Raw genomic sequence first — 27576 nt, 5'->3', positions numbered from 1 at the left:
TATAGAATATAAATATAAATATAAATATAAATATAAAATATTCAAATGGTAGTTCCAGAACTGAAGGATACAATAACTGAAAAGAATATTTGTGGGTAAATTACCAGAAGATTAGATATAAGAAAACAAAAATGTAGGTCAGTAGAAAATAACCAGATTGAAAAACAAAGAGAAAAGAAGGTTGGTCAAAAAAAAAAAGATTAGGAGACATAAGTAATGTTGGAAATGGTAAAATGCATATGTAGAAGAAAAGAGAGAAGAGGGAACATGAGACTGAAGCAATAGTTGAAGAGACCATGGCAAAACATTTTCCAAGGCTGTAGAAAGATATCAAGATACAGTTTTTTTTTCATTTTTTAATGTTTATTTATTTTTGAGAGAGAGAGAGAGAGAGCATGAGAAGGGGAGGGGCCGCGAGAGAGGGAGACAGAATCCTAAGCAGACTCCAGGCTCTGAGCTGTCAGCACAGAGCCTGACATGGGGCTTGAACTCATCAACTGTGAGATCATGATCTGAGCTGAAGTCTGATGCTTAACTGAGCCACCCAGGAGCCCCTCAGGACACAGTTTTACAAAGAACTGCTACTCTCCAAAATCATAAATACCCAAAACATCACATCTATGCACAATTTAGTAAAACTTATGAAAAAAATAAAGGGAAAATAAAATCTTAAAAACAGCCAGAGTAAAGAAAAAAAATTCCACATTATTTGTCTTCTCCAACTAGCAGTAAAGGACTCTTATTCTTACATTTTCTTACATTCTTACAGTGATATATTTCTCTAACTGAATTCATCCTAATGCCCCTTATCCTAGAAATTCAAAAAAATTCAAAAATAAATGTGTATGGCTTGGTAATTTGAATGACAAATAGTCACATTAAAAAAATCAGCTTGAAGACATTTAATCATTTCTCCTTTTCCAGCCTGAAATCTTTTCCCTTTATAATTTTATTTTGAAATTTAGGAGGTGACATTTGTTTCTTAATTGGGAATTTTAACCTTGAGACCAACTCTTCAACTTGATTTGTCATTTTCTCATGAGCTATCCCCCACTGACTCACTCAAAATACAAACTTCGAAGTTCTTAAATTCACAGTGACCATGAAATTTGAATCTTTGTCTTTTGGTCATAATACCATTATACAATATTTGTAAGGATGTAGGAAAGGTTTATTTTACATTTAGGAAGATAAAACTGTATTCTTTAAGTGTATTCTTATTTTCCTGTGTAATAAGAACTGTATTCTTATTTTCCTGTGTAATTCCCTGATGATGAGTGATGTTGAGCATCTTTTCATGTGTCTGTTAGCCATCTGGATGTCTTTGGAAAAGTCTATTCATGTTTTCTGTCCATTTCTTCACTGGATTACTGTGTTTTGGATGTTGAGTTTGGTTAGTTCTTTATAGATTTTGGATACTAACCTTTTGTCCGATATATCATTTGCAAATATCTTCCCCCATTCTGTTGTTGCCTTTTAGTTTTGTTGATTGTTTCCTTTGCTGTGCAGAAGATTTTTATTTTAATGAGGTCCCAATAGTTCATTTTTGCTTTTATTTCAGAAAAATGAAACCTTGCCATTTGCAACAATGTGGATAGACTAGAGTGTATTATAATAAAATATAAAATTATAAAAAATATAAAATATAAATTATAAAATATTATAATATTTTTTTTTCTTTAACCCAAAATAAAACTGAACTTAACCCAGTGTTGGTTAAATTCTACCCTGAAGGCAATCATTGTTTAAAACAGCTGCTGTGGCCCCAGCTTCCCCATCCATTACCAGACAGCAAAAAAGGGGAAGAGAAAATAAAGCCAAAGGGAAATATTATAGTGAAATAAGTCAGAGAAAGACAAATATCACATAATTTCACTTATATGTGGAATTTAAGAAACACAACAGATAAACTTAGGGGAAGGGAAGGAAAGATAAGATAAAAACATAAAAGAGAGGCAAGCCATGAGAGACTCTTAACAATAGAGAACAAACTGAGGGTTGCTGGAGGGGAAGTGGGAGGGGGGATGGGTTAAATGGGTGATGAGCACTAAGGAGGACACTTGGGATGAGCACTGGGTGTCATATGTAAGAAATGAATCACTGGGTTCTACTCCTAAAGCCAAGATGACATTGTATGTTAACTAACTTGTATTTAAATTAAAAAAAAAAAATACAAAGTAGCCCACCATGCTGGTTTCTATTTAAACCAAATTTGAAAGAAGAATCATCATTTCTTTTGGATTTATATTTTGTTCCTTTTTCATTGGGACAGACTTTCATCTAAACAAGAAGAAACACGTGAACTACAACGGTAAATATGAGGAACAAAGACTGATGGAAGAGGAAGCAAAAAGGCAATGGAGGAAATATTTTAGGAAATTATGGTATAAAAAGTAGAAAAGAGGAGAGGTAGAAAGGAATTATTCAAGAAAATATAAAAGGGAAAAAGTCAGTATTAGACATTCAGATTCAACAGATATTTTTGAACCTCTGTGGGCGTGCCTGTGTGCTGGGCTCTGAACAAAATGAAAAAGGCCTCTGCTTCCAAGGAACTTATATTGTAGTTGTTGCGCATCAGTTAAGATTAGGTGGTCTGTATGAGAAAAATGTGTGAAAAGATTTTAAAAGTCATATTTTTTTTCTTTAACCCAAAATAAAACTGAACTTAACCCAGTGTTGGTTAAATTCTACCCTGAAGGCAATCATTGTTCAAAACAGCTGCTGTGGCCCCAGCTTCCCCATCCATTACCAGACAGCAAAAAAGGGGAAGAGAAAATAAAGCCAAAGGGAAATATTATCCCTTAAGGAACTGACCATACTAGGAGTCTCTTCCCAAAACTTTCAACTTCTAACTCATTAGTCAGGGTTTAGTCATGTTGAAACCTTTAGCATATATGGAAGAGTGGGAAATAAAATATTTTTGTTGGGCATATCACTGCTCCAAATAATACTCGTTGTTTGCTCTTAAAGCAGAAAGCAAGAATGGATATCATGTAGGGATCCAGTTGGCTCTGCCATGGATAGAAATGTGAACAATGTGATCTTTGATTATTATTTTATATTTATTTGCTTCTTAAGGTCTTCAAACCATGGATATATTTATAATGATAAAAAAAAGAGACTTATGTTGCCTGAGTCTATTTTCTCCTAGTTGGCCCTATCAGTTATTGTTCATCTAAATCTACTTTTCCTTTTTTCCATTCCCTAAGAGCTTACTTGTTTTTAGTGGAACTGGGAAAATTGTTTAAACTCCAACGTGACTCACAGAACTACTTGCAGATGTTGCCTTTGAACATTTGGAGACTAATGAGAGCTGCACACTAATCTCATTAGATTATTCACAAATAAAAACAATAATTTTATATTCTTAATAGTTTAAGATCCAGAGATTTGGCACAAGACACTGCCAATTCAACCCTATTTCCAGTTACTCATACTGAGGACATATCTAAATAAGTTCCAGAAGCACCTTAAAGTTTCAATCCCATTATAATTCCTGTGGCTAATTACTGGTGGCAGAAGGACTGAGTTTCTCTTTCACATATTAGTTTTGGAAAGTTAAACTCTGTTAGAGTACTAATAAGGAGTATGCTGATTGCTTCTCAGCTCCTACTTCCCTCCCTCACACTATTAGAAAATAAACGAATGGTTAAATCTTTCTCTGAATCAATCATGCAATTTCCTGAGCACAGGAGCTTTACAATTTGCAGTATGCTTTTCCCTGTAGTATCTCACTTTATTCTCATACTTTCCCTGTAAAGTATAACAATTTGCAGTTATTACCCACATTGTACCGTATCTGAGGGTCTGAGGAGTGACCTGAATTGTTCAAGTCACTTGGCCTGTAAAGTTTGAACTATGACAGATTAAAAAACATTTTTTCACTATAATTAATGTCCTTTTAATCTACCCACAAATTTTCAGTAAAATTATTTTCCTATGTTGCTGTTACCAATACAGAAGAAAAAAACAAAAAAACAAAAATTTTCTATGTTGCTTCTGCATTCCCCTCTTTTAATTACATTCATACACACTTTCACATCTCTCCCTTTTCTTCCCTTCCAGAGCAATTTGTTTTGTAGCGATCCCTTAATTAATGCCCGTTCTTCACCCATTGGTATAAAGGGCAGGAATGAAATATCAAAACTTGCTTTGTAATTGTAGATTCACTCCTGCTGCGAGGCTGAATGAAAGGAATAAAATTTCAATTAAGCAATTACGGAGGAGTGCCGCTGAAAGCCTCAGGGGTGCAACTGTTCCTCTCCATGATTTTTGCAGCCCTCATTGACCATATGTTGAATTTCCATTTTCCATGGTTTCCTCTCAGGCGGAAATCTCCACATATTGACATGTGTGTAATGGAGGAGCACCACGTGAGGCCCAGTTTTGTATTTATCCAAGCCCACTTGCTTCAATGTCTGTGACAAGAGTAGAATGGGTACCAGCAAGAGGCCGGACATTTTCGATGCCCTGTCAAAGCCTGGCTGTTCTTGGTCCTGTGATGATATGGAAATGGCTCCCTTCTTATTGTGCAAGCCAAGCTCACATGTGGATTAGCCCTTTGAACACCAAGTCCCTTTCTTTGCTTTCATTGTTTAGTACTTGTAAGCCAGAACCTGCATAAAGAGTAGGCATTCCCGTTTCCAACCACGTAGACTGACTTCAGAAAGCCTAAGAGAGGCGAGCTCATAGAGTCACGTTGTCTCCAAGATACCAAAGGAGCCAAGTTTGATTGTGTTTTCCTGTCTTTCAACTCATAGACTTCAGGTTCCTGCGAGTTGTGAGCACAAACTATCACTCTATAGATACTCAAGGCACTTGGAATCAGTCACCACATGTCTAACCCACTGGAATTAATTTGGAGTAACAACATGTTCTGTGGATATTTCTTAGTTGCTTTTTTTTTTTTTCAGTGCCTTTGCTCTGAGATTATAAAGCACATAATTTTAAAAATTCTAATAGTTCTAAATGTGAAAATAATGCTTTAATACTAATGTAATATACTAGTACTACTAATATGCTACATTTACATTACAATTCAAATTTGTCATGTCATTATTGTTTCTTTGCATTGCTGACCTTGATGTTAAGAAACAGAAACATGTGGAAGCAGTAGTGATCTTTTGTAACATTATTTTATGAAAGGGGATCTAGGATTCTGAAGCAGAAGTATTCAGGAGTTTGTTTTTAAATGTTAATACCATTGTCAATATACTCTAGAACTTAAAAAATGTTACAAAGAGTGCTGAAGAAAGAACTTTATTTTTTAAAAACATGCAAAATAAAAAGGAATATTCATTGAATCTTCTCCAGTCCCTATCCCTAATACCTGAGCCTGCAGAAGTGAACACAGACCGCACTATCCTTTGCAAACAGGGTTTCGAGGGCTCCCTGTTGGACCAAGCCCAGTGTCCTCACTGGTGCATTCCAAACTGTAATGGTCTGATCCATGCTTTGTTTAACTTCTCTATTTCCACTGTCTCACTTAAGTTCCAGTAATAGCATTTTACTGAATTTTCCTGAATAGTTTTAAGCTCCTACATAATTTTCCTAAATTGCTTCAGCCTACAATGATCTTCCTTTCTTATGGATTGAATTGTGTTCCCCCCAAAAGATACGTTGAAGTTATAACCCCCAGTATCTCAGAATGTGACCTTATTGTGAAATAAGGTTAATGTAGATGTGATTAGTTAGGGTAGGTGGGCCACTAATACAGTGCGCTTGTGCGCTTACTCATAAGACAATGGCCATAAGAAGGTTCAAACACACAGGGAGAAGTGATGTATCTATAATGACTGCCAACCATCACCAAAAGCCAGGTGAGAGACATGGAGCAGATTCTCCCTCATGAAAAAACCCTTAGAAAAAACCAACCCTATAGACACTTTGATTGTGGACTTCCAGCTTCCAGAAATATGAGAGAATACATTTTTGGTGTTTTAAGCTACCCAACGTGTGGTGTTTTATTACAGCAGCCCTAGGAAATGACTATATTCTCCATTTCCAACTGCTATTGTCTGCCCATTCTATGGAACACAGTTTAAACATAATCGCTATTCTCCCTAGTTCCGCCCTGAAGGAAGGCTATCAGAAATCTCTTACACCTACCTCATTTCCTCTCACCCTACCTTGTTACTCTAGCCATTTCTATGCAGTCAGCTGCCTACAGACACAACCTGACAGGACCTCATTCCATAACAGGGCATGTCTTTACTTTCTTCCCCTAACCTTCTCTGCTTCCACCAAGTGGGACTTCTCCAGGCGGCAGAAACTGCTCAGTCATACTAACACACACCAATCTGAAAGAGCAAAGGAGTTAATATACTGGAGGGCTGTGAGCCAGTAAACTAATACTCCTCTGTAATGTTCCTTGGATGGATGGTTCTGAGACACACTTTACCCAGTAGCTTGCAGGACTGAGCGGAACCGAGCCCACAGAAAACCAGCTCATCACTACAGCTTTAGATTGCCTTTCCCTTCATTTCTGTGTCATTTTTTTCAGTTCTCTACTTTTTGAGGTCACAGTCTGAAATAATTCAGTGTCACAAAAGCTTTAGTCTTAAGTTCTGCTTTGGGGGTAGAAGGTAAGCAGGCCGAGACATTTTTCCACCATAGATTGACTTTGCACTGTAAATATTCATGTGGAAAACGCTGCTTTGCACTTGGTTATTTGTGAATGCATATGAATGTCCTGATTCATCAGGAGGCTCTGGCTGCTGTGGCTGTGAGGGATGTCTGTAGCCTAGCTTTATCTAATGTAGGACCCAGGCCAAAGAAAAAAGTAAAAACAACAAACCACCACCAATAGCAGGTTCTAATACTATATATCTAAATATTTAAAGGTAACAATTCAACCTAATAAATTATCAAATAAAATAGGTATCCTCCTTCCACTTGACAAATACGTCTTCGTAATGACCTGGAAGGCCAGGTTCAATTCAGGAAACTTGGATTTTTTTCTGGTATGGGAGTCCCGTACCAGAGCACAGCAGGGAGAGAGGGAGCCAGCACTTGGCCTGAAGCCTGTCCCGCTTTTCTTTGTATCACACCCCAAATACCATCCCACTTTGTCCTGTACATGTGGACTCCCTATTCAACTCTACCGCCTTGGGTCTAGGGATTACACATAATGGTTCAGTCTGCCTTTGATGGGATAAAGCCTGGAAGAAAAGTCAGGACCACTGGACATGGAATTCCGAGATCCTGAGGATCTAGATCATGACCCAGAAGGGGCTGTGTGATTTCAAGGTGGGCATATCACAAAGAATGGTCAAGAAGTTTGTTCAATAAGGAAGGTTTGTTTCATAAAGAATTATCGCCAAGCTAAAATGGGCAGTAACAAATCCCTGAAATCGTAGTGCTTGTGAACAAAAACCATAAATAAAATAAATACAACCACACTTTACAACACAAAAAGATCTTTGAAAATAGGGCTTATTCTTAGGTAAAGTTGATGAAAATCATAGAGTGCTTCAGGGAGCAATGAAAATCCTGCTCACTGCCCATCGACATAGTTCTAGGAATCCTTTCATTATCCTTGAGAATTCCAGAATTCCACATCAAAGAGAGAGTAGGGTAATCCCAGAACCCCTGTGGTTAACAGGTAAGTACAGAGGGCAGCCCAAAGGCTTATCTCTTTCTCTGCCATCTTCTAACACCATCCCAAACTTTGGTTATATCCCCTACATTGGCAAAATTAGCTGGATTAAATTTTCTGACTGAACAAGTTTAATCATGATGTTTCCCTCCAGTTAGTTTACTATGTTTTATTTTATTTTGTTTTGTTTTCCTATTTGTGTACTTATTTATTTGAATATCTTCTTTAAAAACCCTATCAAGTAATTTGAAAATAGCTATATGGATACAGTATTAAGCAATCCCATACACCTGTTTTTTTTTGATAAATGGTATATAATAAACAAATTTTTAAAAAGGCTTTTGTCTTGCACTCAAAGGATACACACTATAAAGCTATGCAAATTCTTATTACATTATTTAGTACTGAGCAAACTTATTCATCAGTTGTCTTGCACATGCTCTTTTCCAACAACTCATAGTATTTATAATTCATCCATATCAAATAGTGTTTACTAAATGCCTCTCTAGATAACACATTCACTGTATAATTCTTGGTGTAGCTATTAAAGTGTTAGCTTTATTTTTTGGCATTTTATAGTGAGTGGAGGTATCATGGAATGTCTTAGGTAGGGTGTTTTTACCTTCATTTACCTCCCCCCATTCCTACCCCTGCCTTGATATTCTTATAGTTTCTAAATATTATGGAAGCATGAATAGCACCATGAAAATTTTCTATATGTATTGATGTATAATATACAGCCTAAAGAAAAAAATCACAGTGTGCACACTACACAGTAAAGACCACTTTCTCCATTCCAGCCAGACTGTACCCATAAGCCCCTCCCATACAGAGATTTCTGAAAAATTTGGTTTCTAGATTAAACAAACTTAAAAAAAAAACCTTTTGACATTTATTTATTTTTGAGAGACAGAGCACAAGCAGGGAGGGGCAAAGAGAGAGAGAGACACAGAATCCAAAAGCAGGCTCTAGACTCTTGAGCTGTCAGCACAGAGTCTTATGTGGGGCTTGAACCCATGAACTACTTGAGCTGAAGTTGGGTGCTTAACTGACTGAGCCACTCAGGTGCCCCACAAACTTTTTAGTAAAATGGAATGGTACACTAAGATAACTTAAGAATTTTCCCAATACAGGAATGCTAGCAAACTATAATGAAAATTTTTTCAAATGTGTAGTTGAACACACGGGGAAGAAAGTAAGATCCTCAGGTGCTAACAATATACAAAGTACAGAAAACAAGAATGGTAAGTGAATGGGTGCTGTGGCTGTGTGGTAGGAAACTGGGGCAGGTGACAAGCCCTTGGACTCGTGTGAGGAAGGGAACTGTACATGAAATCTTGACCTTAATCCAGAACATTAAAATGACTGTACCCTTCAAACCAGAACACCCTTAGGCTCAGAGGGAGAATGCATGAAGGCTTTCTTAATGATATTTGGAGGTGGGTGGCTTTAAAGTAGTTAATTTCCAATTCTCAGCTTCCTAAAATTGATCTTTTATAGAATATCTGAGATTTTAAAAAATGCTTATGCCTAAAGTGAATCCATCTGGCATATGCTGGTTCTCAGTGTTACCTCTCTTTTCATAATCACCCTTTCCCAAATAATAAAAGACAAATTCTATGTCTCCTCTAACAGTGACCTTACTAAGGGGCTTTGGCCAAAAGTGTAACCTTCTCCATGTCAAACAAAGTGGCCATGGGAAGACTGATGATGGTGTTGGCCAAATGAGTATTTAATGACTGGGTAACTGATCGTTTCAGAAATCAGATAGTATCTAAATTGCTCTTAATTAAATTGAAGCAGGATCTACTTGGCATTTAGCTTAACATTAAAAATAAATATTGATGACAATGTTTTCTGCCATATAACTGAGATTAAATTAGTTCAATTATATGTCAATGCTGCCACAATTCCCATCTACTTACTATGTAAACATGAGTTTTCAGCATTTATAGCTATTCAACTTATAATTATGAATAAACCCAGTTTCATATTAGAAATACAAAACATTCATCAATGGATAAATTCATAAACTAATTTTAAAAAGACTTGCACATAGAGCAAATGTGTGTAATAATTAACAATATGTTATTTTGCTACTGGCTTCCAAAAAATAGCTGTAATAATAGCTCAAGTGACGAGAAAATAATAATACTAAGAGCCTTATGATTTCAAGAAATACAAAATGAAAATATAAATTTGTAATCTGATTTTGCCCTATGGAGATATGTTAGGGTAATCAATTAAAGATAAAGAATTCTGAGTTCAATCCATTCTGAATCTTTTTCTCTTCATTCCAAATCTTTTTACATGCTCTACTCTCTAATGGAATGTCTTACTTACTTACTTACTTACTTTATTTATTTATTTATTTATTTATTTATTTATTTATTTATTTATAGCTACCACCGATTTTTAAATTCCAAGTACAGGCTAGGAACCTGTTCTGTTTGGCCAAATACCAGGTTTGGTAAAGCTACATTTATGCTACCAATGAGTTCCAATAGGACCTTTGGGCTATAATGTAGGGACTGAAAAGTGACAACTGAATGGACTGAAAAGTGACCACTGAAAAATAACAATGCATTTAAGAGTTTAAGTATGATTGCTTTATTCAAAAAGTAGAATTTTACTAAAATTCAACTTTGCCTTTATCTAAATATCTAGCAATGCACATAATGGCACTGGCACATATATTTGGATTTGACCCTGAGTCACCGTAAAGGTACAACTGGTGATGTTCCTTACATAGACAAGTGTATAAATATTTCATTCCAATGACTAATGACTACATTCTATTATTTACTCTATAACATTTAAGTTCTACTCTTCTATACCTAATTGGCTAAAGAATGGCAAGATAACATGACTGATACTAAAGACGATAATGTAATGAGCTTGTAAAGAGCATCACAAAGTACTATACAATTTGTTCAATTTACCTTGCATAATTTAGATTTGTTGTAGTTTGTCAAAAAGTGCCTTTCATGCATTTTTTCCCTCTGTATGGTCTTTAGACTGGAATACAATGCATCAGATTACTACATTCATAAGGAAATTTTACATGTAACTCTCTGTAGTGAAAGAGTGTTGTCCTTAGTCAACTTTAGCCAAGTTTCCTGAAGCCTGTATCATGTATTAATATGAAATAAACAAAATATGCAATAAAGGCTAAGGAAATGTTGATGTTATCATGTATTCTATATGGAAATATACCTTGGCTGACATTTTAATGACATATAAAGATTTTTTAAAGATTTCTGAACTAGTTGTTTGGCCTATATATACAGCTTGCTCAGTTTCAGGACATTTTGACATGATAATATCTCATATCCTGTAACTCATATAGCAACTACCCAACTAGACGAGGTTTTCGTGGGTTAAGCACAGTTAACTAACTTACATTTCTTTTTCCAACCTAATTAAGTCAAAGAGATAAAATTCCATGGGAAAAAAAAAAACACAAAAGAGGCCAAGGAAAATTTTCCAATAATTCATCAGAGTTATTTACAATGCAATTATACATAAAAACAGTTATTTAAAAATGAACCTGAAAAATGTTAAACTCCTGGTAAATTGGGAGGGAAAGATGTCAAATACTCCACAAGTGTAAATCTTATGATGTGAGTTCTTAAATCATTTTTGTTTACTCATTGGCAGCTCATGTTTTCTCCAAGGAATGACTAATTAAAAACTAAGGAACAACTTGGGATGGCAATGTTTAAGAATGTTAGTGCTACTCAGCTTAAAAGTTCTCACTGGTATAAAAACAGAAGAAAATTGACCTATACTTTTTTTAATGTCAAATCCTATGAAGACAATATTAGTGACATAGAAATTTATATTGCCATATTTTTATAATTATAAAAGTAAGCAAAAGTTAAAATCCAAATGCTAAGGAAATGAATAAAGTGAATAAAAGTCCTCCATATTCCCCCATTAGTTTCTGGCTATCCAGTCCTTCAGATTTTTTTCTATACATATTACTAATAGTGTTTTATTCTATTTTTACAGAAAGATATCAGACAATACAGACTGCTCTCAAATTTGACATTTTTCATTTATCAGTGTATTGTGAACATTATTTCATGCTGCTAAGTTTAAGTCTATCTCATTATGTTTAATGGCTTCATGTTATTCCATTAAATGGGTCTATCATAGTGCTTCTCTACTGATGAAAATTTGAGTTCTTAGCTATCAAAACAATATAGAAATGGAGGTGTCTGGATGACTCAGTTCATTGAGCATCTGATAGCTCAGGTTATGATCTCATGATTCCTGAGTTTGAGCCCCACATCAGACTCCATGGTGACGGTGTGGAGCCTGTTTGGGATTCTCTTTTTCTCCCTCTCTCTCTGCCACGCCCCTGCTTGTGTGCTCTCTCTCTCTCTCTCTCTCTCTCTCTCTCAATAAATAAATGAGTACTTAAAAAACAATATAGAAATGTACATATGTTATCATACTTTGACACTTATTTCTGAAGGATAACTAGATGTGAAAATGTTATGTCAAGGATATGATCATTTTAAATTTAATAAATATTTCTAAAATATTATTGAATTAATGTTGTACAGACTATAATAACCAAAGCATTAAAATCTCCCTGTGTTTTATGTTTGTTTGGCAAGTTTCACATATGGAAATTAAGCACATAAATTTGTATAATCCCATACAATTTATATACACAGAATATTATCACTAATTGGTAAACTCTCATGTTTTGATTTATATTTTGTCTTCCAAGCTTTATTTACATAACATTTTGCTTATTAGATTGTTCTTTTTTAATATTAATATATTAGTATTAATGTAGACAACATAGAAGTCTTTCACATTTATCTTTGTGTTCTAAGCACAAAATATGATGTTTGGCATATACTAGGTGTTCAATAAATTCTTATTGTATAAGTTAATGAAAATTATTTACCCTTACTTATGAATAAAGAAAACAAGGAAACACTAAATGTTTCCAAAAGAGGGTGAAGCCAGGTTTCTTGCTGGCCTACCACAATTACTTTTCTTTCCATTGCACTGCACTTACTTATGTGAAATATATCTCAAAGGGTTTATGCTGTAGATTTTGTTTTTTGGTAGTTGAGAGGCATCTAGCCCATTAAAAGGCTACATCTTTGGCTGCTACCTTTCTGTTTCCTCTCCAACTCCCCTCTCCCTCTCCATGTATACAAGTACTACTGAACAAGCTGAAAATATGAAGTCATGCCAGGATTTGTTTAAAAAGCTAAACATTTCAGTGAAAGATCTTCCTGAAATAAGAAACTAAGTATAATTTTCATGAACCTCCAATAAAGATCTGATAATGTTATTCACGCTGCAATTTGAAAGTGAAGCAGGAGGAAAATCAGCCCCGCTCTGCCACTGCATAAATCATTCCCCTGGGAGTGAGAGAAGTGCTCAGAGAATGGGAAATGGGAAATTCGTGACTCTTCCTGACGAACGGTTTGGTCTAGAGTGAGCTGCAGTCGTGATTTTCCAATAACAGCCTCTCCCGAAACCAAGATAAATTCCAATTCAAAAATAATGCCTTTATTGTGTTCAAAATGGTTTGTTTTGTGTAAGACAGTTTATTAAACTGCTGAAATTTGTCATCGAAAACAGGGTTTTGTACAGATAGGACTTGGTAGGATCTTGCTACCGGGAACTGACATGAACTAGAATGCGGATCCCATAACTGACTCTAAGGGAGGAAGAAACTATTGATCTAAATCCTCTAGCAGGAAAATAACACGTTTTAATTGAAGAAAACAAATACAAGCATACTCCTAGAGGCATTTCAAGCCCCTGTTTCTTTCCTGCCATATGTATTTGATTATGGAATATGCTGTAAAGGTAAACTAAGAATCGATTAGCTTAGATGTCATCAGAGATAATCAATGAGCTTCCTAGCATTAGATAGCAGGTGGTGCAGAATGTGCAAACTGGGAAGCCTTCATGTTCCACCACAGCAGGGGTTCTCTCCGGGGAGTGTTTCCCTCACTCCACCATCCCCGTGTGTTTGGCAACTCTGGACCAAATTTTGGTTGTCACAACTGGTTTGGGGTGAGGGAGCAGTTGCTACGGCATCCACTGTGCTGTTAAACATCCTATAATGCACAGGACAGCCCCCATAACACATGATCATCCAACCCACATGTCAGCAGTACTGCTATTATGAAACCCGGTGCTAGGTAAATGGACAAAATTCCAGGTATGTCTTTGTAATATACTTTTGATTCAGAGTGAGATGATTAAGGAAAAGATAAAAATGGCTTCAGACATGTATTAAATTGCAGTTAAAATTACACCTTTAAGTTACTTTAAATCATATTTACAATGAATGGTGGATTAATGTTGACTAACATCGTTTAAATAATGCTATGAATGTAGGGTAACAATTCAGTAGGATCAATTTGCAGGGTTTTGAGTAAAATTTAGTACCTGGGTCTTACATAAATTAGGTATCTTTTCATTCAGACTTTACAGCAAACTTCCAGAAAGGGAGTTTTTTTACTATCCAGAATAGATACATAGATTCCTCTGAAAACTATGGATACCAAGAAGACTGGGCTCAGTTTCCCAGAAACTTTCTGTAGAATATGGTCCCAACTGGTTCTTTATTAGGTGTCCTGCCTTCAACTTTGGCACTGTAGGTGAAATTAACATGGCTTCCCTGACCACAGCTGCCTGGATCAGAAAGAGGGGCATGTGCCATAGGCCTAGTCTCACCAAAATATCAAGGTGGCAGTTAACATAATAGATTTAGTGATAATACCTTTCTGCTCCATTCTGATGTAAAGTTTTTTTGTTTTTATTTTATTCCAGCAAACAGAATTATAATTTGGCTTTAATAATTTTATAAGTTGGTTTCATACATTTTAGATGGACTATTATATTTCTTAATCTTAATTTGCTTTCCATTTTATCATGAGTTTTTACGCTTTTGTGTGGGCTACGCTGGAAAGAGAGTAGGGCAACTCTTCCTGAACAGCTTGGCAATAATTCTGCCTAACAGATGCCCCCCATGGGAGCAAGAGGCAACTCAGTCAAATGCTCTTTTGTAAGAAGGATAAACTCTAAGGTGAGCAAAAGGTTAAGTCTCTAAGGCCATCATACGCTATTCCTAAAGCTATTTGTGAATCCTAGGAATCCTGAGACTTCGGTCACTCTGGAGCCAATCAGACAAATCTACCTCACATTTCTGTGCATTCTTTCAATTTTCTTAATCACTGAAGATGCAGAACTTCTTGTAACTCCAAGAGACTTCTTTTGTAGGAGCTGAATCTGCAGAACTGAATTTGACAACTGGAACCCACACAAGTCCTTTGCTCTGTGTTCAGACCATACTGGGCCTAAATATTTTTCTGCACACATCCTAAAAATTCTGTGATTGAACACACTTTCCTAGTCATATGTAAACAGTACTAAGAATAAACAAAAACACTTAGCTACTGCCTCCACAAAAACTTATCCCTCCTAGACAAGAGTACGGAACAACTAAGATAGTATACTAATCAGACCCTGAGCTTTCTCATCAAGACTTCCTTAAAGAATCTTCTCTCACCTTCACTTGCTATGTCCACCAATCCAAAGTCATTGTATCATAAACTTTGCCTGATTACAGCTGTTTTCTTACCTTTCAAGATTCAAATGATAATGATCCAACTGAGGCCCTAAAACTTTAGATTTCCTTTGACATTCCCCTCTGAGACACTTTTAAGGCTCTGTCAAGGTAAAGTTCTCCCTTGCTGTAGCAGGGACCATATACTTAACTTTGCTTGGCCACCATACTTTTCATGTGGTCTTTGGAAGGCAAGTAATAGCCAAGTTAAGATATTGCAGCAAGGCTAAAGAAGAATGAGGGGCCAAAAAGATATAGATCTCATAAGATCTACAGATCTCATAAGCTGCTAGACCTTCTTAAAAAGTGATTTATACCAGAACTGGTTTCTAAGAAAAGAGGAAGACTAAATAACTGATTATCCCCTGTGACCACCTCAAAGGTGATTTAGGTGTTTATCAAAATAGTTGTTAAGTCTCCAAGAAAGAAGTTAAGTTTATAAATACTTTCTTGAAGCTGGCATTTCATGGACACAAAAATCTCACAAAAACAATATATTTGACTGCACATGGAACCAGAAGAAGTCCTGGCATGTAATTATAAAAGCAAACATATTTTGACTCACCATTCTTTTAAATCTGATTTAGTGAGCATTATCCTTTCTCTCCCCCTGGATTACCAAGTGAAACTAAGTGCTATTTCTTTCTGACCATTCCTTTATGTCGCAAACCTTTAAAATATCCAGTCCTATAAAATGATCAAAACTTTGAGGTTGATTTTTCTTTCCCTTCCAGCCGGAGTTTCCTTTGGGATGATTACTTTCAGGAGGAAGAGAGGGCACTCAATTGTCTTTCCCTCCTTCTTACTTAACCTCTTGTTCTATTTAGCATCTCTTAATCTAACACCATCAGAGTGGGTGGGGTTGGGAGGAGAGTAAAGTATGAAAGAAGAGGTAAGGCAAGTAGGATAACTCATGCTTGACAGATATCATCATGATTTTGGACAATGCAGGTATTTAAAGCCAACTTTTTTTTTACATGTTGGGTACTTTTGTGTGTTTTCTGAAGATTTCTCTGTGGAGTGCCTTTTTCCAAAACTCCGGTGACATGGCAGTATCTTTCCTTTGTCAGGTCTACCTTCACCACAGAGGATTTTCTTCTGGATGGACACCCCATATCCCTTTCCAGATGATATTTTTTACCCTAAAAGGCAACGCTTTGGGGTGGATCACAAATAATTCCAGAATCACATTTCTACTTGGGATCCATATGTATAGTCACCATGGTTAACCTACATTTGACCTACTTTCAGAGAAAAAAGTAACTTCCCAGTTTCAGCCTTCATTCAAAGATCACTTGAGTTCTTTTAGGCATGAGCCACAAATCTAGGGGGACATGAATAAAGCTTCTAAGTAGTCCCTTCAAAACCTCCATTATACTCATGGTGAGAATCAGACACTGTCCAAATCTTCCCTACTACAGGATTGAGATTCCTAGCATGTTGGTAATACTCTCAGAATTTCTTTTCACAAAGCCTTCTCTTTAATATAAAATTTCAAACATTTCAGTTCTTAATAAAGGTGTAGAGCTTTAAGAATTGTGTTGCCAGTTTAGGGATATTTTCATTGTAAATCTTGCATGAGGCATAACACCTACTTTGGAATGGAGGAATGTCTAGCACATTACATTTTATCTTGGTGCTTTGTCAAAATGTCAATTTTAACATTCTGTTAGATACTGAAAAAATTTTCAAAGTAGTTCTTCTTACATGTATTAATGCAATGATAAATAAATTAATACCAGATAGAATGCAGAGGCATATTAATTGAGTTATACTCCAGTCAATTGTATTTGATCTCAGCAATGCAAGGATGGCTAATATTTGGAAATCTGTTCATTTTTTCTTCATTTTATGTCATCAAAGATTGCAACTAAAAAAGCTTTTGCTAGAATTCAACTTTCTTCCTAGTACAAAATTTTAATTAACAAAGATGAACACTTTCTTAACATGGGAAAAATGTATTTCTGAGAAAGATGGATTGTGCTTAACTGTAAAATACTGAAAGCAGCTCTGTGAATATTACCAATAAATTTAATATTGATCTGTTAGAATGTTCAACTTAATTAGAAAAGAGAAGAGTGGGGAAAAAAAGAGAAGAGTGGCATTAAAAGTGGAAAGGAGAAGATGAAATTATTTGCAGGAAGTTTGAATATATACCTAGAAACTCAAAGAGTAGTACCTGAGAAAATATAAGATATAATAAAAAGAACTTAGTAAGATAGGTGAATTTAAGAAGAAATAGTTTTTCTTTATATGAAAAGGAAATAACCTATCCTGATGTCTTAGGCAGTTGAGGCTGCTATAACATAAGTGCCATAGACTAGGTGGCTGCTTACAGTTCTAGAAGCTGGAAGTCTAAGATCAGGGCACCAGTATGATCAGGTTCTGGTGAGAGCTCATTTCCAGGTTGTAGACAGCTGACTTCTCATTGTATCCTCACAGAGTGGAAAGCACTAATTCCATTTATGCGGGTTCTACCTCATGACTTAATTACCTTTCAAGGTCCCACCTCCTAATAACCACCACATTGAGGGTTTGGATTTCAATATTTTTCACCATGCAAATCGACACTGAATCTATGTAATACAGCCAAATAGAATTTTTCTCTAAATGCCTCTTATCTAAAAGTATATTTAGCAATCTAATGTTTTAAACAGTGGTATCTTGACACATCAAAGGCATTGATTGACTAATTTCACAGTCAAAACTAATGCTAAAAAAGAAAACAAGATTTTTTCTCTACTAGATGCCTCTTTGCTATTAAAAACTTTAGCATTCTTTCAAAGTTAAGTAAGAAACCTCTTTAATTGTTATGTCAGAGTTTTTTACTTCTACATATTATATCTTGAGCACCATTCCCTATTGCTTTCATATTAGATGTACATGTATAGTTTTAAAAACATTGTACAATATTTATCTACTTTATCCTTTTTGGTACTTCACTTGTACTGTGGAGGATAAGAATTATGTGGTTTCATCAGCTACAATGAAAAGCATAACATTTTAGCAGATTTCTAAGGAAAAAATAATTAAATAATAGTATTACTTCTTGGCCTTTGTGAGTTATAATACCGAGTAGACCCATGTGTATTAACTTCCTATGAGATGTTTATTGTGTTCCTATTAACATATCATTTTGGTAATCTTTAAATGCATTATTTATAAAAATATGTTTTTGGCTTTGATTTGGCTGCATAGTACCCAAACTAGCAAAACTTGAACATAATTATAAATGGGAAATCAAAGTAGTTTTTATTCATTCATCTGGAAAGTAAAATTGCATATATTAACAATAATGATTCAAGCTGATGTGATCTTCAGTTAAAGTTTTTCTGTATAATTAGAGCTCATATTTTTGTATTTACTTCAAATATAGAGTACTTTTAATTCAGGTAAAACTAGAAAACATATCACACTTAGTACACCCACATAATTTGTTTTTTTAATATACTCTTTTTAGTGCAAATTTCTGTGACATGGAACATGAGAAGAAGGTGCCTCGATCCTCAAAAGTTCTTTAAGAAAGTAAAAACTGCTTTTAATGAAGAAGCAAAATGGATTAAGAATCAAGTATTAAGTGAATTCATGTGAGCAGGAGGACCTCTGATTCTGCACTGATCTCAATGTCTAAAGAGTGAACTTGGGCATGTAAGTACTGAGCCTAGCCGCAGCCTTGGACCTGGAAGCTCTGGAATATACAATATGAGGTCTTTCCTGTGTAATGTTTTGGAAGGAAAGACAGTCAGCTTCCCCGAAAAGTCCAGGGTATTAAAACATATCATTAAAATATGCAAACATTTATAAGTGCAGCTGTTAAAATTATTACTCCACTTACCTATACTTAAACTTGTTTTCCTAATAATTCCTTTGCTTTTTTTCCCCATCTTTTGCTTTTTTAAAGTTTATTTATTTGGGGGGGAGAGAGGCAGAGAGAGAGACAGACAGAGAGAGAGAGACAGAGACAGAGACAGAGAATCCCAAGCAGGCTCTACACAATCCGTGTAGGGCCCAATAAGGGGCTTGAACTCAGAACCACGAGATCATGACCTTAGCTGAAATCAAGAGTTTTACCTCCCCCTCTACTTTGGTTTGTAAGATCTTTACGACAATCTTTCTGAACAGTCCCCTCTTTTAGTTATATTCATATATCTCAATTTAGAAATTGGACAGGCAGATTAAAGATCAGTGGATTAATTTTAATTTGCTTAAAAGAGGAGCTCGCATGTGTCCAGGTACTATTGGAGCATTCACATACTCATTTGATCAAACATTAATAATTAATGTTTCAGTACTTGCCTTCTATATGTCAGGCATCATGCTAAATGCTATACACACTATGGTAAATATGATAGATGTGATTTCTACACTCATTGAGTTTTGGTCTCTTGAGACAGACTTCTATTAAATATCTGTGTGTGTATATATATATATATATATATATATATATATATATATATATACACTACAGAAGGAGACTTTTTTTTAAGAAATTTTATTTTATTTTATTTTATTTTTTTAATATATGAAATTTATTGTCAAATTGGTTTCCATACAACACCCAGTGCTCATCCCAAAAGGTGCCCTCCTCAATACCCATCACCCACCCTCCCCTCCCTCCCACCCCCCATCAACCCTCAGTTTGTTCTCAGTTTTTAACAGTCAGAAGGAGACTCTTTTTGATGAGTCTAATAGGAAGATCCAATTCAGGGAATGTTGCTTTGTTGAATTATCTTTTAGTTTAGAACTGAGGATAAGCAAGAGTTTGCCAAGCCAAGGATGTGGAGCTGAGCATGTCAAGCAAAAACAAAGGCTAAAAGAAAGAAAATACACGGTGCCCATGAGGACCTAAAAGGCCAGGAACTGTGGTATAGTGAGCAGAGAGGGAGATTGCCTGGTGGTAGGACTAGAGGGAGTGGGGTTCAGATCATAAAGAACCCACAAGGCCAGGTTAAGGATTTCACCTTCTATCCTGAGTTCAACAGGATGCCATTTACTGCTTAGGGGTTTGAGTAGAATAATAGCCATATTTTAGAAAAATTAGTTTGACTTCAATGTGAAAAACAATGAGTGAGAAGGAGCAGAAGCAAGGAATCCAGTTAGGGATTTGTTGCTATAGTCTGGATAACAATCCAAACTGACATATCTTAATGGGGGCAGGGCTTTGCAATCCCTGTGCCTAACACAATAAAAGACATTAAAATAATGGATTAAAGAATTAATAAAGGAATAAGTTTGTCTGGCCTGAAATTCTAATGAGCCATTTGCATGAATTCACTGTGAATACCAAAGTCTAATAACTACATACATATCTTTGATGTAGATTAGGAGCTTAACTCATCATCATATAAACTTTTAGAATTCCTATGGATTACCATAGGAAGTTATTACCGTAAATCCCCAAAAGAGTTCCCCCCAAAATTTGTGTGTGTGTGTGCATGTATGTGTGTGAAAAGGCCTTCACTGCATAAATTTTTTTTCTATCCATCTCTTTTTATTTTATATGCACCAATTCAGATAAAAATTATATCTTGAAGAGACAAGAAAAAATATAATCATATAATATCCTAGAGAAGTGATTCTTAAATCTTCCATTTTTCCCTCATTAATCATTTGATAAAATATGCCAAATCTTATACAAATTATATAGTTACAAACACTTGACAATTTTATTCATTACTTATGATCAATTAAATGGGTATAGCAATTCATTATTTGGTGAGTGAACAATTTTGTTGGTCTATCTTTAAAACACAAATTAAAATAATTCCTTTTGTGGTTTGAAATGGAGATAATGGTGTTGGAGAATAAATGTTACTGCTCTCGTGACTCTTAAAAGCACATGTTTTCCCAAAATTATTCTGGTCTCATTGTACACATACATAGCTGATGTAGAAAGGGGAAGAAGCACAGGATATAGCTTTCAACAGGTGTGTCATATCAGAAGTACTGACTTGTGGGAATAAGAAGAACACTCCATGTGCAGGGCTTTACAGAGAAACAGCAGGTGGTAAACCCCTGGCAGGTAGAAGTGGCTATAAATGGCATTTTGACTTCCGGGAAAATAACTTGGAGGTTGAGAGAAAAAAAAATTTTTTAGAAATTTTATAAAAACAATGAGGAATAAAGTCTCCCTAAACTATGATTCTTTTTCCCGCTAGCCATCTAAATCCCACTGGTTGAAAACCACAGTCCTATCCAGCAATCATTCTTGGCTTTTTTCCAAGGAGGTGAAAACCTATCTTCACAAAAAAACTTGCTGCTTTTTTATAGCAGCTTTATTCATAACTGCCAAAACTTGGAAGCACCAAGATATCCTTCAGTAGGTGAAGGGATAAATAAACTACAGTTCATCCAGATAATATTATTCAGTGCTAAACTGAGATACACTATCAAGCCATGAAAAAGCATGAAGGAAACTGAAATTAACATTACTAAGTGAAATAATTCACTCTGAAAAAGCTACCTATTATATGATTCTACCTATATGATATTCTGGAAAAGGCAAAACTACATAGATGGCAAAAAGATCAGTGGTTGCCAGGGGTTATTGTGTCAGGAGGGATGTCTAGGAGGAGCCCAGAGGATTTTTAGGCACTGAAACTACTCTGTATGGTACTAAGTATATATCATCATACATTTTTCCAAACCTACAGCATGTACAACATGAAGAGTGAAACCTAATGTAAACTATGGACATTGGGTGATTATGATGTGCCAATGTAGGTTCATCAATTGTAACAAATGTACTACTCTGTGGGAGATGTTGATAATGGGAGAGGTCATGCATGTGTGGAGGCAGGGGGTATATGAGAAATTCCTGTACTTTCTGCCCAATTTGTGATAAACCTAAGAACTGCACTAAAAAAATAAAGTCTTGGGGCATGTGGGTGGCTCAGTCAATCAAGCATCAGACTTCAGCTCAGGTCATGATCTCACTATTCATGGGTTCAAGCCCCATGTCGGGCTCCATGCTGACGACAGCTCAGAGCCTGGAGCCCACTTCAGATTCTGTGTCTCCCTCGCTCTCTGCCCCTGCCTCATTCACATACTCTCTCTCTCCTTCAAAAATAAACATTAAAAAATAAAAAAAGTCTATAAAAATCCCCCACGAAATCCTGCAATATCATATGCTCATGATCCCCCTTGCCTTTAATATTCCTTCTCTATAATCCAGAGGATAAATGGTTTCAGGTAAGAACTAGATGCAATTCTCTTGTAATTAGGCCATATACACCAATACATTATTAGGTACCATTTTAAATTATTTGTTCCTTTAGGTGTCATTAGCTGTCCATTCTATTATGTTTATATATGAGAACAAATAGAATATGGTTAATTGTAATGTTTTGAGCAATTATAAATGGCTGTTGAAACCAGTTTCTCTTCTGTTTGCTATTCTAACACAAAATACTGCATTTTCCGGCAAAGGGATACTAAAATGTTAATAAAACAAAAATAGGTAATATCAAGATACATTAAAGTAATCTGGTAAATAATTGAGACCAGTGTTCATTCTAAAATAGCCTCTGAATTTTAATATCCTAGTTCTGGAGGAAAATTACATACTTGATATCAGTCATTTTGCTTCTTATTGTTTAAAATATAGATGATTAAGTTCAATATTTTGGGGGAATAGGATATAAAATTTTTATTTAGCAAGTTTTCATTCCATCTTGACTTCTCTGAATCCCTTGATACAGAAATATGCATATTTGCTCATATCTAGATAAGAAGTATTATGAACATGGGGTATACTTAGGAAGGAAATATCATTCCCTTGAAAATCAGACATGGTGGCCATGCAGTCTTGGGAATGGGGTAAAGTAAATAAATTAAGAAAATTTATGTTAACAATGAAAAGGATATCAATAGTTAGTTTAATCAGTTAATAATAATTAATATGAACTAAATAGATGAAAAAAATGATCTTTGAAATATTAATTCTGATTCATCCTAGTAAAGTCTTTGATCAATTTAGGATAAGAATATCACTTCTGGGTAGGGGGAAGATGGCAGAGGAGTAGAAGGACCCTAGTCTTGTTCCAGACATACAACTAGATAACTATCAGATCATCCCAAATACCCCATAAAATTGGCCTGAAGACTGGTAGAACAAACTCCACAATGAAAAGTAGAGGAGAGTCCACATCAAAGAAGGTATGAAGTACAGAGACATGGTCTGTGTGGCCACTGTGGTGGGGAGGGAGCCAAGGTCATGGAGAAGGGTGAGAGACAGACTAGCACACAGGGGAGCACACAGAGAAAAATAAATCTTCATAGCAATTGGCTTCAAAAGCAAGAGCGCCCGAATTTTGTGAGTTCTTGCAACCAGTGGGACATAAAACCTGAGTTTTGAAGGTCAGTGTGTTTGGCCCTGGGAGAGCTTGGAGGGCATTGAGGCTGCTCTTGGAGAAAAGATAGGAGGGCAAACAGCCAGTGGACATACAGCATGGAAATGATCTGAAGAGCACCAAGGTACACAGTGGGGAGGTTAGCTGCTCATCTCAGAGTATGTCCCAGAGAGGCAGTGCTTATGGAGAGGACCCTCCAGAACTAAGGACCTGGCAGGAAGAATTTCCCTCCTCTGCCCCTTAGCATAAACACAGAGTACCCTGTGGGAACCTGTGGGCACAGATACTCACTACCTAACTTGCTTACACTGGCCCTGCTCCGCCATCAGAACCACTCTTTCCAGTCACATTTGCCTTAGTCTCAGCCCCTTCCCCCAAAAGACTGCCCCAAATCCCTGCCAACACGGGAGTTTTGTGAGGTGTCGATTCTGGAGGCAGAGGACAGAGGTCTCATTTCACAAGCACACCAGAGCAGATCTACTTAAAATGCACCATCTTCAGGCCAGGCCCCAAACACTCCCCACAAAAGAGAGACTGCAGATGACTGGCCTGAACTGCAAAGAGAACTGCAGGTGACTGGCCTGAATGATGAAGTTCTCAGCAGAGCACACACCGCATACATTGGAGATACTCAAAGAAGCACCAGACCCTGGGGAAAAGGGGACACTACACTACAGGGCACTATAGGAACTCTTCTTCATAAGCCTTTACCTTCAAGAACCGGAGACATAGCTGACTTTTCTAATGCAGAGAAACAGGCACAGAGACTTAGACAAAATGAGAAAACAGAGAAATATGTCCCAAAGGAAAGAAGAGGGCAAGGCCATGGCTGGAGATCTAAGTGAAACAGATATAAGTAACATGCCTGATGGAGAATTTAAAACAATGATTATAAGGATACTCACTGGACTTGAGAAAAGAGGGGAGGACATCAGTGAGACCATAACACAGAGATAAGGAATAACATAGCAGAGATGAAGGGCTTAATAAAAGAAATAAAAAATATGCTTGATGGAATGAATAGCAGGCTGGAAAAAGCAGAGGAATGAATTAATGACTTAGAAGATAGAGTAATGGAAAGTAATTAAGCCAAACAAAAGAGAGAAAAAAGAATTATGCAAAATGACAATAGACTTAGGAAACTCAATAACTCCATCAAACATAATAACATTTGTATTACAGGCATCCCAGAAGAAGAAGAAGAGAGAAAAGGTGGCAGGGAACTTATTTGACAAAATAATAACTATAAACTTCCCTAATCTGGAGAAGGTAATAGATATCCAGATCCAGGAGGCACAGAAAACCCTAAACAAAATCAACAAAAGCAAAATTTTATTATTCCAAAAATTATTCCAAAAAAATAGAAGAAGAAGGAAAACTTCCAAATTTATTTTATGAGGCCAGGATTACTCTGATACCAAAACCAGATAAAGACACCACACACAAAAAAAGAGAACTACATGTCAATATCTTTGATGAACAAAGATGTAAAATATCCTCAACAAAATGCTAGCAGACTGAATCCAAAAACACATTAAAACAATTATTCACCATGATCAAGTGGGTTGCAAGAGTAGTTCAATATTCACAAATCAATCAATGTGATACATCACATTAATAAGAGAAAGGGATAAGAACCATATGATTATTTCAATAGATGCAGAAAAAAAAAAAACATTTGACAAAGTACAACATCCATTCATGAGAAAAACCCTCAACAAAGTAGGTTTAGAGGGGATATACCTCAATATAATAAAGGCCATATACGAAAAACCCACAGCTTACATCATACTCAGTGGGGAAAAAATGAGAGCCTTTCCCCTAGGGTCAGGAATAAGATGGGGATGTCTCCTGTCACCACTTTTATTCAACATACTACTGAATGTCCTGGCCACAGCAATCAGACAACAAAAATAAATAAAAGGCATCCAAATTAGTAAGGAAGAAATGAAACTTTCACTATTTTCAGACAAAATGGTATTCTGTTTAGAAAACCTGAAAGACTCCACCCAAAAATTGCTACAACTGACAAATTCAGTAAAGTCACAGGATGCAATATCAATCTGTAGACATTTGTTGCATTTGTATATACCAATAATGAAGCAGCAGAAAGAGAAAATAAGACAGTCCCATTTATAATTGTACCAAAAATAATAAGATACCTAAGGATAAACCTAGCCAAAGAGGTAAAAGACCTATACTCTGAAAACTATAAGACAATGATGAAAGAAATTGAATAACACAAAGAAATAAAAAGACAGGGCACCTGGGTGGCTCAGTTGGTTAAGCATCTGACTTCACTCTGGTCATGATCTTACAGTTTGTGAATTCGAGCTGCACATCGGGCTCTGTGTTGACAGCTCGGAGCCTGGAGCCTGCTTCGGATTCTGTGATCTTCCTCTCTCTCAGCCCTTCACCTGGTCACACACACTTTCTCTCTCTCCAAAATAAATAAACATAACCCAGTGAAGAAATGGGCAGAAAACATGAATAGACACTTCTCTAAAGAAGACATCCGGATGGCCAACAAGCACATGAAAAGATGCTCAACGTCGCTCCTCATCAGGGAAATACAAATCAAAACCACACTCAGATATCACCTCATGCCAGTCAGAGTGGCCAAAATGAACAAATCAGGAGACTATAGATGCTGGAGAGGATGTGGAGAAATGGGAACCCTCTTACACTGTTGCTGGGAATGCAAATTGGTGCAGCCACTCTGGAAAACAGTGTGGAGGTTCCTCAGAAAATTAAAAATAGACCTATCCTATGACCCAGCAATAGCACTGCTAGGAATTTACCCAAGGGATACAGGAGTATTGATGCATAGGGGCACTTGTACCCCAATGTTTATAGCAGCACTGTCAACAATAGCCAAATTATGGAAAGAGCCTAAATGTCCATCAACTGATGAATGGATAAAAAAAATTGTGGTTTATATACACAATGGAGTACTACGTGGCAATGAGAAAGAATGAAATATGGCCCTTTGTAGCAACGTGGATGGAACTGGAGAGTGTGATGCTAAGTGAAATAGGCCATACAGAGAAAGACAGATACCATATGGTTTCACGCTTATGTGGAGCCTGAGAAACTTAACAGAAACCCATGGGGGAGGGGAAGGAAAAAAAAGAGGTTAGAGTGGAAGAGAGCCAAAGCATAGGAGACTCTTAAAAACTGAGAACAAACTGAGGGTTGATGGGGGGTGGGAGGGAGGAGAGGGTGGGTGATGGGTATTGAGGAGGGCACCTTTTGGGATGAGCACTGGGTGTTGTATGGAAACCAATTTGACAATAAACTTCATATATTGAAAAAAATAATAAAATAAACATTAAAAAATTTTTAAAAATTAAAAATTAAACAAAGAAGAAATAAAAAGACATTTCACGTTCATGGATAGAAAGAACATGGATAGAAAGATAATATTAAAATGTCTATACTACCCAAAGCAATCTACACATTTAATGCAATCCCTATCAAAACACCACCGGCGTTTTTTCACACAGCTAGAACAAGCAATACTAAAATTTGCATGGAACCACAAAAGAACCTGAATAGTCGAAGCAGTTTTGAAAAAGAAAAGCAAAACTGGAGGAATCACAATTCTGAACTTCAAGTTATATTACAAATCAAATCAATTTATATTATAATCAAAACAGTATGGTACTGGCATAAAAATAGATACATTGATCAATGGAACAGAATAGAAAACTCGTAAATAAACCCACAATTTTATGGTCAATATTTGACAAAGTAGGAAATAATATTGTATGGGAAAAAGATATTCAACAAGTGGTGCTTGGGAAAATTGGATAGCAATATGCAAAAGAATGACATTGGATCACTTTCTCATGTCATACACAAAAATACATTCAAAATGGATTAAAGACCTATATGTGAAACCTGAAACCATAAAAATCCTAGAAGAGAACATATGCAGTAAATTCTCTGACATTGGCCTAAGAAACATTTTTCTAGATATGTCTCCTGAGGCAAGGTAAACAAAGCAAAAA

At 36.0% G+C, this 27576-nt stretch overlaps 1 long non-coding RNA gene across 6 annotated transcripts in view; it reads left to right on the top strand.

Annotated features, from left to right (window-relative positions):
* The window catches only part of LOC115523473, a 108663-nt gene that overhangs the window by 40441 nt on the left and 40646 nt on the right, over positions 1–27576 (top strand). For 4 of the 6 annotated variants that reach the window (XR_003971751.2, XR_003971749.2, XR_003971754.2 and 1 more), the window contains one exon: positions 2273–5971. This is a non-coding gene — a long non-coding RNA (uncharacterized LOC115523473). Of the gene's footprint in view, positions 1–2272; positions 5972–18672; positions 18861–27576 lie in introns of those variants that run through there. The other 2 variants (XR_003971752.1, XR_003971756.1) reach the window with 1 other exon arrangement.

Source organism: Lynx canadensis, chromosome C2 (genome assembly GCF_007474595.2).
Source record: "Lynx canadensis isolate LIC74 chromosome C2, mLynCan4.pri.v2, whole genome shotgun sequence".
NCBI classification, from domain to species: Eukaryota; Metazoa; Chordata; class Mammalia; order Carnivora; family Felidae; genus Lynx; species Lynx canadensis.
The sequence above is the reverse complement of the archived record's forward strand: the minus strand, read 5'-3'. Positions and strand labels throughout refer to the sequence as shown.